Source organism: Armigeres subalbatus, chromosome 2 (genome assembly GCF_024139115.2).
Source record: "Armigeres subalbatus isolate Guangzhou_Male chromosome 2, GZ_Asu_2, whole genome shotgun sequence".
Taxonomy (NCBI): Eukaryota; Metazoa; Arthropoda; class Insecta; order Diptera; family Culicidae; genus Armigeres; species Armigeres subalbatus.
The window spans coordinates 311,418,350-311,432,939 of NC_085140.1; the positions used below are offsets into that span (position 1 = coordinate 311,418,350).

A 14,590-nucleotide genomic window follows, 5' to 3' on the forward strand; every position below is an offset into this window, starting at 1 on the left:
ATTAAAATTTCACTTACTTTCGTGCATACAACGAGGCATCGACAAGGAAGAGAGACATTCGAAGTGATAATTGTGCCGAATTAAACTGACTAAATTCTTTTATATTTCATTCTCAATGTTATGTGTCCAGATTTTGTCGCGAACAAGTCATAGTTGGAGTTTGTGTTATTTTGTTGTATCCCTAATAACCAGAATAGCCAGATGTTGTTCTTTTAAACTATAAGTAAGACTTATGTATTCCAAAAATGTTTTCATAACTTTGTATTGCTTTCTTAATCGAATTATTCGCAAAAAAGAGAGCGTACTCCTCATCGCTGAGTAACAACATTCGGGTGCCATGCTGACACAACGTAACAATTTCATTTCTTTTATGACCCACTCTTCCACCCACCCACCATGTCTTCTATGTGGTCAAATTCATTATTCCAACCTTCTGAAGCTTCAACATAAGAATGATGTATTTTGCCATGGATGCTTTCGTTATGGAATCGTTTATTCTTCGAAATATTTCAGAGAAAAATATTTATGCACAGTACTCACACAGTAGCCTTGCGAGCAAAGGCGTAGGATAGCCAATCCGGAAATGGTGAGTTCGATTCTCGGTCCGGTCTAGGATGTTTTCGGGTTGGTAACATTCTTGACTCCCTGGGCATAGTGTGTCTATTGTCCTTCCACACAAGATAAAAACTCATGCAATGACTAATACTAAGTTGTAAAGCAGACTAAGTTCCAGTTGGAATGTAGAGTGTAGAGCCATTAAAGAAGAAGAACAAGGCTCACAGTTTTCTATACTAAAAAATATGCAGCACGTAAAACTTGAGATCCGCAAATTTACGTTAAGGGACATATTCCTAACAAGTTTTCTTAAAACTTACGTGCAATATTGACAACTCACGCTAAATATTGTCTACATTTATGCTTTATCTTGTTTGGAAATACATTGATTATGGCATTCCTTTTATGTGAATGATTTTAGCGCAAATTTAAATGAATTATTCTATCTGTGTATTTGAAAAACAAAATTGCTAACTGTAGACTTATGAACCCCGTCCAGTGAGCAGGTTGCAATCACTCAAAGTTCTTCCCATCCTGCTTGATGTTTTTTTTTGTCAACAAATGAAAAACAAGCGCGAAGGGAACAACTTTGAGCAACTTCAACATGTTCTTTTGATGGAGCTATCATTTTTTAGACTGCTGAAAAGTCGCGTTCCTTTTTTCTGCGAAATATCAAAATCAGTATTGCGATCAATCATTATCAGCCAATAATTATTGGAAACAGAGGTGTGCATCTCCGCGAAAATTTTGGCACGCCGCTGATCTTTAAGTTTTTACGCCGATTAAAATTCAAAAGTCCACAAAATTTTCCATGGAAATGGATTCAATGGAATTTCCGAAGGATTTCCTGATTTATATCCTCACATCACGTTGAAACTCCATACAATTTTTCGTAGCAATTTCGGAAAAACTGAGACGAACTTCCAGTAGAAATTCCGAAGAATTTTCCGTTTGGCGGAAAGCCGGAATCTTGTTGGCCTGAAATGCCATTTGGTAGAAAGGGACGTACATGGACGTACGGCCGAAAATGTTGTTCAGCCGAACAGTTCCTTTGGCTGGTCATTTGACGAAAATGCCGTTAGTTCAAATAGATGTTTGGCAGAAATGACATTTTCGAGCCAAATGGCTTTTCCTGCAAGAAGATTTCTACCAAACGGCATTTTCAACCAAATGATCTATTCGGTCAGACGGCATTTTCGGCCAAACGACCATTTCAATCAAACAACCAATTTAGCCAAATGAAATTCGACTAGGTGATTTTCGACTAAACCCTAAACTAAAAAAAAACTCAAAGGTGCAGCCCAATCGGGTTGTACGCAAAGGTGACGTAGGACTACGTAGCTATTCGAAATTAGCAAATAGTATTTGCCATAATAATTTGTGTCGTTTTATTAACATTGAGCAAACTGCTCGGAGGCCAACTGAATCAAGAAGTCGAATAGTTGTTCCCAGTTGGATGGACTTTGAGTCTCTAACCGTGGAATTAACATGACTCATTGGCCGCTGAAGCCACTCGACTGGCTTTCAGTCGGGGACATCACAATCCTTACTTTGCCACGAACGCTTACATCGCGGGCGAAGACCAAACGTTGCATATAAATATATTTGTGTTTGGTTTCACGCCACTTCTGATTCTGCTTATTTCTCCTTTATTTCAGCCATTTTGAGGATGGTGTCCTCCAAAAGGTCTTTATGCATACAAAAGAAGGTTGATCCGACAATCCGATATGAACTTTCTTTAAAGTGCAAAACTCAATCGTAACTAGCAAATTTGATAGCGCGGCGGAGGGAGATCATGCAATTAATTTGAACGGGTGGAATCACTAACAGCAACCAAGCTACCCGCTAAACCCGATGCTGCCGAAACAATCCATTTTCGCAATTAACTCTTTTATTCCATAAAATGCTGGTCCTGAGAAGAACCAATTTTCTTTTCCCAATACGTCTTTCCAATAACTAACTGCTTGACAGCACCTTGCGTTGAAATTGTTCGACCGCCGACCGCCTTCGTGCTGCTGTGTCCGCTCCGCTGCATCGAATGTCGAACCGCTCTTTGTGGAATCCCGATCAAAACGGCTCGCGCGCGCCGAATAGCAGCTTTCTTGTATTTAATAAATTAAGCCCGTTAGCCCCGCCCCTTTGTGATCTAATATGGGTGTAAATAAAATGTGCACTCATAACGATTAAGGAAGAGGCGGGGCTAATGGAATTACTTCATTAGATATAAGAAAGCTGCTTTTTGACGCGCGCGAGCCATATTGATCGAGATCCCGCAGCAGACAACGACCTTTCGGAGAATGACAAATTCTAAGAATCTTATGAAATTTTCTCGTAAGATTCTGAATTTCGTTATGAACTGTTGGTTATCTAAGATGCGTATTGTTGTGAAGATTAACAACATAAATTTGACTCAAGACGAAGTTTCTTCATATTACCAAACATTATCTCTTGGCATCTGTCTGTCCGAGCGACGTTCACCGATGGGTGGTTGCTGTAGATATTTTCCACAGAGATGGCGTCTTCATTGATTTTATACAAAAGAAGGTTGATCCGACTATCCGAAATAAACTTGCTTTTAAGTACAAAACTCAATCGTTAATAGCGAATTTGATAGCACGTCGGAGGGAGATGATGCAGTAAATTTGAATGGATTGAATCACTAACAGCAACCAAGGTACCACGCCAAACACGATGCCACCGAAACAGTCCATTTTTGCAATTAACTCTTTCTTTTCATAAAATGTTGGTCCTGAGAAGAACCAATTTTCTTTTCCCAATGCGCCTTCTGTCCAATAACTTACTGCATCCAATCGCTTGTCGACACCTTGCGTTGCAACTGTCCGACCGCCACTTGATGATTTTTCGCTAAGCCTCCAAAAGTTGAAATAAATTTTCAGCATTGCCACCCATTCCGTGCTGCATTGAATGTCGAACCGCTCTCTGTGGAATCCCGATCAAAATGGCTCGCGCGCGCCGGAAAGCAGCTTTCTTGTTTTTAATAAATTAAGCCCGTTAGCCCCGCCTCTTTGTGATCTGATATGGGTGTAAATATAATGTGCGTTCAAAGATTAATGAAGGGGCCGGGGCTAATGGAATTACTTCATTAGATATAAGAAAGCTGCTTTTCGGCGCGCGCGAGCCATTTCGATCGGGATTCCGCAGACAGCGGACCGTTCGGAGAATGACAAATTCTAAGAATCCTATGAAATTTTCTCGCAAGATTCTGAATGTGGTTATGAGATCAATCGTAAATAGCGAATTTGATAGCGCGTCGGAGGGAGAGGATGTAGTGAATTTTAATGGATAGGATCACTAACAGCAACCAAGCTACCACGCCTAACCCGAAGCTACCGAAACAGTCCATATTCGCAATTAACTCTTTCTTTTCATAAAATGTTGGTTCTGAGAAGAACCAATTTTCTTTTCCCAATTCCCATTCCAATAACTAACTGCATCCAATTGCTTGTCGACACCTTGCGTTGCTACTGTCCGACCGCCACTTGATGATTTTCCGCTAATCCTCCAAAGGTTGAAATAAATTTGCAGTATTGCCACACTGCCACCCACTTCGTGCTGCTGTGTCACTCCGCTTAGAGATGTCGTAAAATCCAGATTAATCGATTAGTAACTAATCGATTTCTCTCGATTCTTCTCGATTATTGATTATTGGGTAGTAATCGATTCAAAATTAATCGATTATCATAATGATGAATCAATTAATCGAAGTAATCGATTAATTTGCGACATCTCTAGCTCCGCTGCATCGAATGTTGAACCGCTCTCTGTGGAATCCCGATCAAAATGGCTCGCGCGCGCCGAGCAACAGCTTTCTTGTATTTAATAAATTAAGCCCGTAAGCCCCGCCCCTTTGTGAGCTGATATGGGTGTAAATAAAATGTGCACTCATAACGATTAATGAAGGGGCGGGGTTAATGGAATTACTTCATTAGATATAAGAAAGCTGCTTTTCGACGCGCGCTAGCCATTTCGTTCGGGATTTCGCAGACAACGGACCGTTCGGAGAATGACAAATTCTAATTCATTGATTTTATATAAAAGAAGGTTGATCTGACTATCCGAAATAAACTTTCTTCAAAGTGCAAAACTCAATCGTAAATAGCGAATTTGATAGCGCGTCGGAGAGAGATGATGTAGTGAATTTGAATGGATGGAATCACTAACAGCAACCAAACTTCCACGCCGAACCCGATGCCACCGAAACAGTCCATTTTCGCAATTAACTCTTTCTTTTCGTAAAATGTTGGTCCTGAGAAGAACCAATTTTCTTTTCCCAATGTTCCTTTCCAACTAACTGACACCACAATTTGTAATAAATTTTCTGCATCGGCACTGACGGTGCGGGATCGCCACAGTGCTATTTTTAAGATCAACCTTTTCTTCATATGAAATTCTGGTTCGTTGAGGTTGAATGATCTGCAGCAACACATCGAGCACCATCACCAATGCGATGGATTTCCTTTAAAAATGTTATTAGCGCCTCCGTCATGCTGTGTCCGCTCCGCTACGATCGCTTTGATGCATCTGCTGTGCGTAAAATCTTGTTCAAACTGAGGATTAGATCCAAACCCGCAAGTGATTGATTTTTGATGTCTGTGCTAGTGATGCATGTACGTGATTGGTTGGTTGACCTATTTCTAAACTTTTTATCAATTTTCGATAATAAATAGTTAAAATTTAGTATTTTCATATAAATACAAAGAAGCGTTGACTCATCCTTGATCGAATGGTCCAAAAAAATTGAAAATCCATCGAGCAACGGCTTAGATATTAAAGTTTAAAGTCTATCATATTTTCGTGACGGTCCCCGATTTCGTAAAGTGTACCCCAATATAGAAAACACAGACGTAGTCCTACGTCAAAAAACTAAGCCGAGCAGCACAAGTCAGACGAAAATGGTTGCAGTAACTTGATTGTGACTGAATCCGGTCACATATGAGTTGCAGTAATCGATGTGGAATATGTGTGCTGCTAGACGTATTATTTGGCCAAGTGGCATTTGAACAAATGGCTTTCCACTGAATGACTTACTTACGGAAGTACAATTTTGGAGGAGGCCATGTCTGAAAGGTGTTCCGAATTTATCATTTGGCTGAAACCCATCTGACTAAAAATGTCGTTTACCGAAATGATACTTTGGCCGAGAAGGCCGAAATGGTCGATTTTCAGAAAAAAAAATCGTTTCGCCGAAAATGTCATTTGGCCAATGGGACGACAGTATCGATCATATTACCCGTTCAGCAAAAAACATTTTCGGCCGTAAGACCCGTTCGGAAAAATGGCATTTTCAGCCAAATGGCATTTTTGCCAGATGACTTATTCGACCAAACGACCTGTTAGGGCAAACGCTTTGGCCAAATGAAATTTTCAGCCAAACCGTTTTCGTTCTAATAACCGTTTCGTTAATTTCAGCCAAATACAATTCGGCTAGAGGACTCCTGACTTGACGTGTTATCTGGCCGAATGATTGTTAACCAAACGACCCTTCCCTTTAATAATAATTTCACATGGAATTGCCGCAGAGTTTATTATATACAATACGTGAAGATCCAAAAAAAATACCTTTAAATTAAAAAAAAATCCATTCAAACGTGAAAGTTTCGAATAATTTTCAAACAATTTTACGTTATAAAACTCATATGTGAATACAGTCACAGTCGCCTCTCCATATTTCGATATTTAAGGGACCATCGAGATAGGGAGAGATTGAGGAATGGAAGGGAAATTGAAATGGGTACTAGATCCAAAAAAGCTCGTTGCTATGAAAAATGACAACAAAACAAATATCGTTTCTTGTTGTTGATGTGTTTGTTATTGTTCAAAGATGGTCTAGTAGCCTTAAAATTTTTAACTTATCGACATAAGGAGAGTAAATCAGAACACATCGAGATAGAGTGATATCGATATTGAGAGGTTCGAGATGTAGAAAGCTCGAATGTATGTAGATTGAAGGGACTGAGGGAACCAACGACATAGGGAGATATATCGAGATGTATAACATCGAGATGTATAGAGAGTACATTATGTGGAAGATAATTATTTGAAAAATGTATTGGTGGCAATGGCGTAGCCAGAAAATTGGTTAAGGGGGGGGGGGTATTTCTGAACATTTTTTATTTCGAAAAAAAAATTTCTTCTAAAAATTTTGTCTCAAGGGGAGGGTGGGGGGGTTATGTCCAAAACCACCCCCGTAGCTACGCCACTGGTTGGAGGTAACCACTTTTCCTTTGATGGGACTCGAACCCACGACCCTACAGTACGCTAGACTGGTGCTTTAACCAACTAAGCTACGAAGGACCTCCGTCGGCCTTCGCAACCTAGTGATAATTCCAGAGAGTTTGCCGTGAAAACTTCTTAGAGTTTCCCGCGAATATTTCGAATAATTTTCTTTGTAAATTTTGAAGAATATTCAACAGAAATTCCGGAGGGTTTTTTTACGGATATTCTGAACACTTTCCTGTAAAAATTCAATAGATTCTCCTTTTCTTCTTCTTCTTCTTCTTCTTCTTCTTCTTCTTCTTATTGGTATTACATCCCCACATCCGCCTCGCAGCTTAGTGTTCATTAAGCACTTCCACAGTTATTAACTGCGAGGTTTCTAAGCCAAGTTACCATTTTTGCATTTGTATATCATGAGGCTAACACGATGATACTTTTATGCCCAGGAAAGTGGAGACAATTTCCAATCTGTAAAATCTGAAAATTGCCTAAACCGGCACTGGGAATCGAACCCAGCCACCCTCTGCATGGTCTTGCTTTGTAGCCGCGCATCTTACCGCACGGCTTAGGAGGGCCTCTCCTTTCCATGACTTGAAAAAGTCACGAAAAAAAAACAGTTTTTTTCAAACGAACGCTATAAAAATTGCTACGCCGGATCAAGGCGCCGCCACCGCCACCTAAAATAGCTTTCGACGTGACGCCAAACACGCCGTCGCCGCCAACCAAAATTATGACAAACGCCGCCGTCCTCGATTTTTGGACTGGCTCACACCTCTAATTGGAATTTTTATGTGAAAGCTTTTCAACTGAGTAGGTAGGTCAAAATCATCCTATAATTTTGAATTTTATGTCCAGCGGCAACTTTGGAAACCTGTATGAAACCTGAATTCAGGCTCTGATTGTCGCAAAAATTTCCATCAACCAAAAGTGCTAACCAATGTCATTTTAAAGTTCTTAATGGTGCGACGATAGATCAAAATAATGGGTTAGGAGGGAGTATGACGACCGATTTCGTGAAAGCTGATATATCCGTAGAAGGCTCGACCAAATTCCATCTTTACGTTGAATTATTTTATACTGAAGCGGGCACTCCGTCACAGTTGTTGAGATTAATATTTGTTGAAACATTTCCAAAAACGAAAAACCAATCATTAATTCATAGAATATCGTACTTTCAATCGCATTTTTATCTATTTCATTAAACTAAAAAGCAAAAGGGCAATCGGAGAAGGTCCATTAGGCCGAATACGTTATTTTGCTGAGACGCATATAACAAAAAGTCCTGAAAGAAAATACAGCTGAAATTGTCGTTTGTCTAAAAATGGTCACTTGTCTAAAAATGTCGTTTTGTCATATGGTCGAAAATGTTTGGCCGAACAATAGTGAATGTTAAAAGTGTGTAGTGATTAATCATGAATAAGAAGTGATAATGGAGAAATGAGAAGTAAGTGTAATGAAAGAGAGAAGTGTCTCACTTCTCACATCTCAGCAAACGACATATGACATGTTCGAACAAATGACATTTTCGGCCATAATTTTCTCTACTTCTTCTATTTCTTATTCAATGGTACTACAGTCCTATTAGAACTTGGCCTACTTTTTTGATATTCTATGAGTATTTCCTCGGTTTTAAATTGAAGACCGAAAGTTGTTTGGCATAATATACTTCATTTGGCTGAATCCCAACTAGTCTAAAATTACTTTACCGAAAATGCCATTTGGTCGAACAGTTCCTTTGGCTGAAAAAAACAGTTGATAGCTCAATTAGCTGAAAGGGTCATTTGGCCGCAATAAACATTCGACCGAAAGTGTCGTTCGGCAGAAAATTTTGTTTGGTTGAAATGTTTGTTTTACAGAGAGGACATTTTTAAGCCAAAAGACTCTTTCTCCCAAACGATTTATGATTTTTACCAAATGACATTTTTGGCCAAATGATCTAGTCGGTCAAATGACTTTTTCGGCCAAACGACCATTTCTGCCAAATGACATTTTCAGCAAAAAAAAAGCTCTCAGAGAAATTTTTTTTTTCATTTACCAATTCGGCCGAATGAGACTTTCGGCTGTTTGTCGCTTTCCGCTAAATGTCATACCGTCCTAGACAAACGTTTAATTCGTTTTAATGGAATTTAGCTAGAAGACTTTTGGCCTAACCAGTAATTCGAATAAATGGTTTTTCGTCAAATGACTTTCGGCCAAACGACAGGTATGGTCAATAGACACAAGGCCGAAAGGTGTTTGGCCGAATATGTCATTTGGCCGAACAAACTATCCAGCCATAATCGATTCGATGAAATAGACATTCGGCCGAAAATGTCATTCAGTCGACTGGCTATTTGGCCGAAAAACCATTTGGCCAAACTGGTGGATATTTTTGACCATATTACCGTTCAGTAATCAGCATTTTCGACCAAATGACTCTTTCTGTCAAACATCCATTTCGGCATTTCCGGCCTTATAACCTATTCAGTCAAACGACGATATCAGCCAAATGACGTATTAGGGAAGAGTGCTTTTTCGGCCAAATAACAATTCGGCCGTATGTTGCTTTGACCAAATGAAATTTTTGGGCGAATTGTTTCTCGTTGTATAACCAAAACCATTTTGCCCAAACGTTTATTTTGGTGAAATACAATTCTGCTGGATGATTTTTGACTTAACGTATTATTCGGCCTAATGACTTTCGCCAAATGATTTACGTTCGAACGACCCTTCTTCTTTTAAATAATTTAGCATTGACTTTCCGACGAATTTCTTATGAAGAATACAATAAATTACCTGTAGAAATCCAAAGAAATTTCTTAAACAATCTTATTTTTTCGTTGAAATACCAAACGGTTCTTGCAAAAAAAAATAAAAGATCACGTAGAAGCTCTGAACTATGCTTTTATTGATTGAAAAATAAATATATTGTCAAAACTGCTTGATTTATTGCATAACAAAAACTGAAGTGTCCAACAAGGAATGTTTCTCCGTCGAATGAAACCAGTTGCACCCGAATTGGTCAAGTCCTTCTACCTATATGAAACGTCCCGAGTAGCACACTTGTCACATACCAGTCACTGTTACTCATATGCGGCCATATCCAGTCACATTGGAGTTGCTGCAACAAAATCGATCCGAACTATGCTACTAGTGGTGTTTAACAAAAAATCACGGTTGCATACATACGCACACACGCTCGCTCGAACAGCATTTGCTCAGTTTTTCGAGCTGAATCGATTGGTATATAACACTGTATACTGTACACTATATACCAAAGACTAACCCTCCTATTTGTTGGAAAAGAGGATTTGATCCAACAATACGCCATACTTACGTACGACTACACTTAATTGCCCTTCGGCCCCGTTTACGGTTTTTCAATCATAATCAGAGCAAATAGTCGATCCCTTACGGATTTCCTGTTTTTGTCAGCCACCGAATTGACCATAAATTACCCCTAGAATCTTTGGGAGTGGATTGAATCCCGTATCTTTTGTGGCCACCGCCATCTATTTGGAATTCAATATTACCCAATATTTAAATACCTCAAGTTGGTATTATAATACTGGGTGATGGTGTAATATATTCTGGGTGATGAATTAAATTCATGCGTTAACGAAATTGAAATGCATGAATTTTGAGTAATCTTATAAAACTTTTATCTTTTTTGTATGATATCACATTTAAAATAAAACTCGTGTGAACTCCTATTTCTGTTCTGAAATATTTCGACTGCGTTTTAATTCTCTTCATAGGATAGAAACCGGCGAAACAAATATTACACTCTAACTTTCATCTACTGGGTGACTGAGAATTTTTTTGAATTGCCGTCTCTTTTCTTCCCACAGAAAGTTTACTCGGTTTCCGTTAAAAGCTTGATTACTCATAGTTTTGAGTTGTCCTGCATTATACGAAAATTGAGTAAATTTTCCGTCGAAAAGAAAGAAAGGGCAGTACTCAATCACTGAGAAGGTTGGCGGCGTGTACTTCATATTAAAACGTAGGCTCACAAAACAAAAGGACGTTGATTTCATCAGTTTCAGCACTTATATCGGAATTTAAATAAAGAGTGGAAATTAAAATTCTTAAAGCAACATATGTATGTAAACTGGAAGTTCCAACTCTTTCCTCTTTCAATAAATATTATGTAATTTTCGTCGATGCCTTATCCGTAGATCATAATTAGGGATATTTGCAATAGTGTGCAGGAGAATACCGTCAATTAGTGCGCGGGTAAATTTTATGTTTCCTACAGAATACGGCCAATCAATATCAAACGAACCGGGCGCCGCCTTAAGAAAGACAGCTGATAGTATGCAAAGACACCATGCAATCGAAGGTTACACTCGACATGAAAAAGTTGATCATTTCGTCCGGCAAAGCACAGCAACCAACTGCACTGCCGTTGATACCACCTCTGAAAATCCTTCGACAACGGCACCCTCCGGTCCATCCAAACAAAATCTCGTTTCACCATGCGGCATGGCAGACCCAATGTTTATGCTCCGGATTTATACGTCTGCTGTTGCAAGCCCACTGTATACAAACACACGCCCAGCCAGCGTCTCTGCCTGCACTGCCCACGTCACTCCTCTTCAAGTGTCTCCCTACTCGATTGGACACGCGATTTGATTGACCCGTTCGCGATCGATTCGACAGATCGATCTCGTCTGGGTTTCGTACATTTATTTTATGCTACACCGCCACATTGCTTAAAGATCACTCCATTTTCTCGCTCCATTGATTGGACCCACTCTCTTTTAAAACAAGGAGGCGAAAAAAACATGAAAAAATGGCACTAATAACATCAACACTGACTCAACGGATCACGCTTTAGGCGACGTAGCTGACGGCGACGACCACAGTCGACAGCTCACCTTCATCAATATTTACGCGATTCTCGTTTTATAATTCGATTAAATTGGATCGGTTGGCAGACGACGCACACTCACTGGTGATCAATTTCTTCACTCTACGATACACGAATTCTCCAGCAACTACTGATTCTTGGCTCCAGATGCAAGGGGAGGGTCTTTATTTGGAAATCGATATTGATGCTTCAGATTTTTCAAAGCACTTTGAGGTTGCGACCAGGCCGAACACTTGAATCGCGCGCGCGACACCAGACACACTTTTGATCAATGGATCGCCGACAGTTGCTGCCGATATCGCGCCGGCTCACACTGAATGACCGAGAGTCTGCGTACGATACAGGACTGGCGGGGAACCTCTCGGCATCACTTTAAATTAATGGGAGCTAATTTCTACGAAATTGCTTTTTCATTGGCTCCGGGCAGTTTTCTGAGCCCTCCTCCCCAAATAGATATACACTCCTATATGGGAGTGTTTTTCGCGGCCGCGAGATGATCGAATCGCTTACTAATCACTGTGCAAAGTCTATCCTTTTTACAAACACTTTCGATTTCAACGTTTGTGGAGCATTTTGTGTACGTACGCCCTCCGGTTTTCCTTTTATGCCGTCGAGTGACGGACAGGTTCTTGAGTGGTTCACATAATTACGACTCGTTCACTTGATGGAACGCGTGCCGTCGTCATCGATATCCGATGACGTTGATAACGCAAACGAGGTCTTATCTTGTTTTTCCGGACCAAATCAAACACTACACAACGGACTCGATAAGATCCGGCACAAGTGAGGTTCAACTTTCACTCGATTGTGCGGTACCGATGCACTCGCACTAATGTGCTTCCCGTGGCTAATCTATTTCTAATGAGACATCCCCTAGCAGGATCTTGAGCATGCCCCACATTCACTGGAAACAGGAAACACAACCCCGTAGCATAGGGTCGACAACTAACGCGCGCGCGAACTCAGTGCCCTCTATTAGTAAACTGGCATCCACACGGATCGAGCGTTACCAGAAGACCCCCGACGACGGCGGCGACGGACTGAGACAGCGATTTTTCTGTTGTTGCCGATTGAAATGAATTATCGAATTCGGTCCGGCGGTGACGGTTCGGGCCCTGCTCTGCCCGGTCTTTCAGTCGTTCTGTCTCGGATAGGTCTATACTGCGAGGCTGACAGCTTCAGCGGTGAACCAGTTCTAGCGCCATCCGCGCCAGCTCCCAGAGAGGCTGTGAGTTCGTAGGTAGGAGTCGGCATTTTCGCAATAGAGACAAAGTCAACTTGTGCCGGTGGCATTGTCGTCGGTCGGTGGGACGGTGGGTTGATCTTGCTCTGGCAGTGGTTCGCACCATGTTTGGGCCTGCGGTTCACGTTTGGATTATTCTTCAATGTGAGATTTTGATTTTGGTTGGTATTTGGTTTCTTACATACCAAAAACATTACTAGATTTTGTTCCATTAAGCAAGATTCAGTGAGTGTTATCATCAGAGATGTACAGTTTTGTCACGGGAAGGTACCATATGATTGGAAGCTTGAGCAACAAAAAAAATTGAGTGCAATCAGCTCTAGCTCCGAGATTGTTTCTCAAATTGAAAGAAATATACTGAATATCCTTTGAGTTGATATTACATTATAAAGCTGCTAAATCACAGACACACTGGCAGAAAAATACTGGCAGTTGTTGTTTTTTTCTTATTTACGTGAATTACGAGATTTGGATCATAGAGGTTCTGGTAGGATTCACATTTATTTCCCTGTGATCATTGTAGGGGGAGATCCCCCAGTAGCGGACACATAAGCCATTTAACGAAAATCTCACCAACTATACAGATTATGTTAACTGGTACACCGTATACACAAAATATGATCATTGATGAATTATATAAACTATACATGAGCATTTGAATACGTTTTGCGACAATGTATTTGATTGATGAATTTTGGTGGAAAAATTCACCTTTCAGAAAAGCGTACCCTAGTACCGGACACTTTTGCATCATGTTCAAATATAACGAAGTTGCTATTATATGAGTAGAAACATCATTTAGAATAGCAATATTTTTCACTTTCTTTGAGTTGTGGATATTAAAATCTGTTAATAGAGCTTATTCGACTCTCCAGCTAAATTTATTATTTCCTACTCCGAATTCTCACCTGTTTTCGATGCCATCCCCAATTTTTTTTTCTACTTATTTCTGTGGCTTACTGATACTTTAGTAAGAAAAAGCAATTAAATTGAAGTAAGTTTAACAAAACTGGTGTGAAAATGACTATTTGCTTACATAAGAATCTCACTGTCCGGACAGCTGGGGGACAGTTGCCGGATAGACGAAATTGACTTTGCACCACAATTACATAACATATCTAACAAATCATGATCGTTATTCAAAATATGGATATTGACCATCTCTACATGATTATAATGCTTCCGATCGAATTTGATCTTGTTGATTCAATCCTTCTAAAGTAAGGTAATACAAGGAAATTTTGACCATTTTCCTTAAATCCTAAATTTTGAACAAAGCTTTCAACCTAAAGATCAATTTTTTCCTACAGGTGATGGGCTTTGAAATAGCTATCCTTTGCACTACATTAGATGGTGGAAGGACCTCTGCAAGTATCGTTTTGAGTAGTGTCCGGTGTTGGGAGGTGTCCGGCGCTGGGGGATCTCCCCCTATAGGGCTACGTATCGGGCTACGAAATGGTGAGTTGACATCCGGGAAGGAGCGCCTAACATAGCTCTGGTCCTCACAAGTTCCAATACTCACGCTTCCACGGGTCTTCCGATGACAATTGACAGGCTAAGGGTTGCGTACTTAGCTGGTAGTGTAGCCTGGGCACTGTTGTCCTTCTGACATCAGCTAGAGTGAGAGGGTGCGTCCCGTGGGGTCTACCTTGGATGTGGTGGGGTTCGACAGTGGGCTCTGTTGAACTTCTATAAAAAGCTGC

At 40.3% G+C, this 14,590-nt stretch overlaps 2 protein-coding genes across 8 annotated transcripts in view; one reads left to right on the top strand and one right to left on the bottom strand.

The window, feature by feature from the left end:
* Window positions 1–14,590, bottom strand: part of LOC134212579 (dual specificity calcium/calmodulin-dependent 3',5'-cyclic nucleotide phosphodiesterase 1-like) — a 705,268-nt gene that overhangs the window by 392,482 nt on the left and 298,196 nt on the right. For 2 of the 7 annotated variants that reach the window (XM_062690569.1, XM_062690568.1), the window contains exon 1: window positions 11,652–12,645. The exons of 3 other annotated variants lie outside the window; for them this stretch is intronic. The gene's annotated coding sequence lies outside the window, so the exon portion shown is untranslated. Of the gene's footprint in view, window positions 1–11,592; window positions 12,646–14,590 lie in introns of those variants that run through there. 2 more of the 7 variants (XM_062690570.1, XM_062690567.1) reach the window with 2 other exon arrangements.
* LOC134212583 (uncharacterized) overlaps window positions 1–14,590 on the top strand; it is a 186,981-nt gene that overhangs the window by 10,607 nt on the left and 161,784 nt on the right. The window lies entirely within an intron of this gene.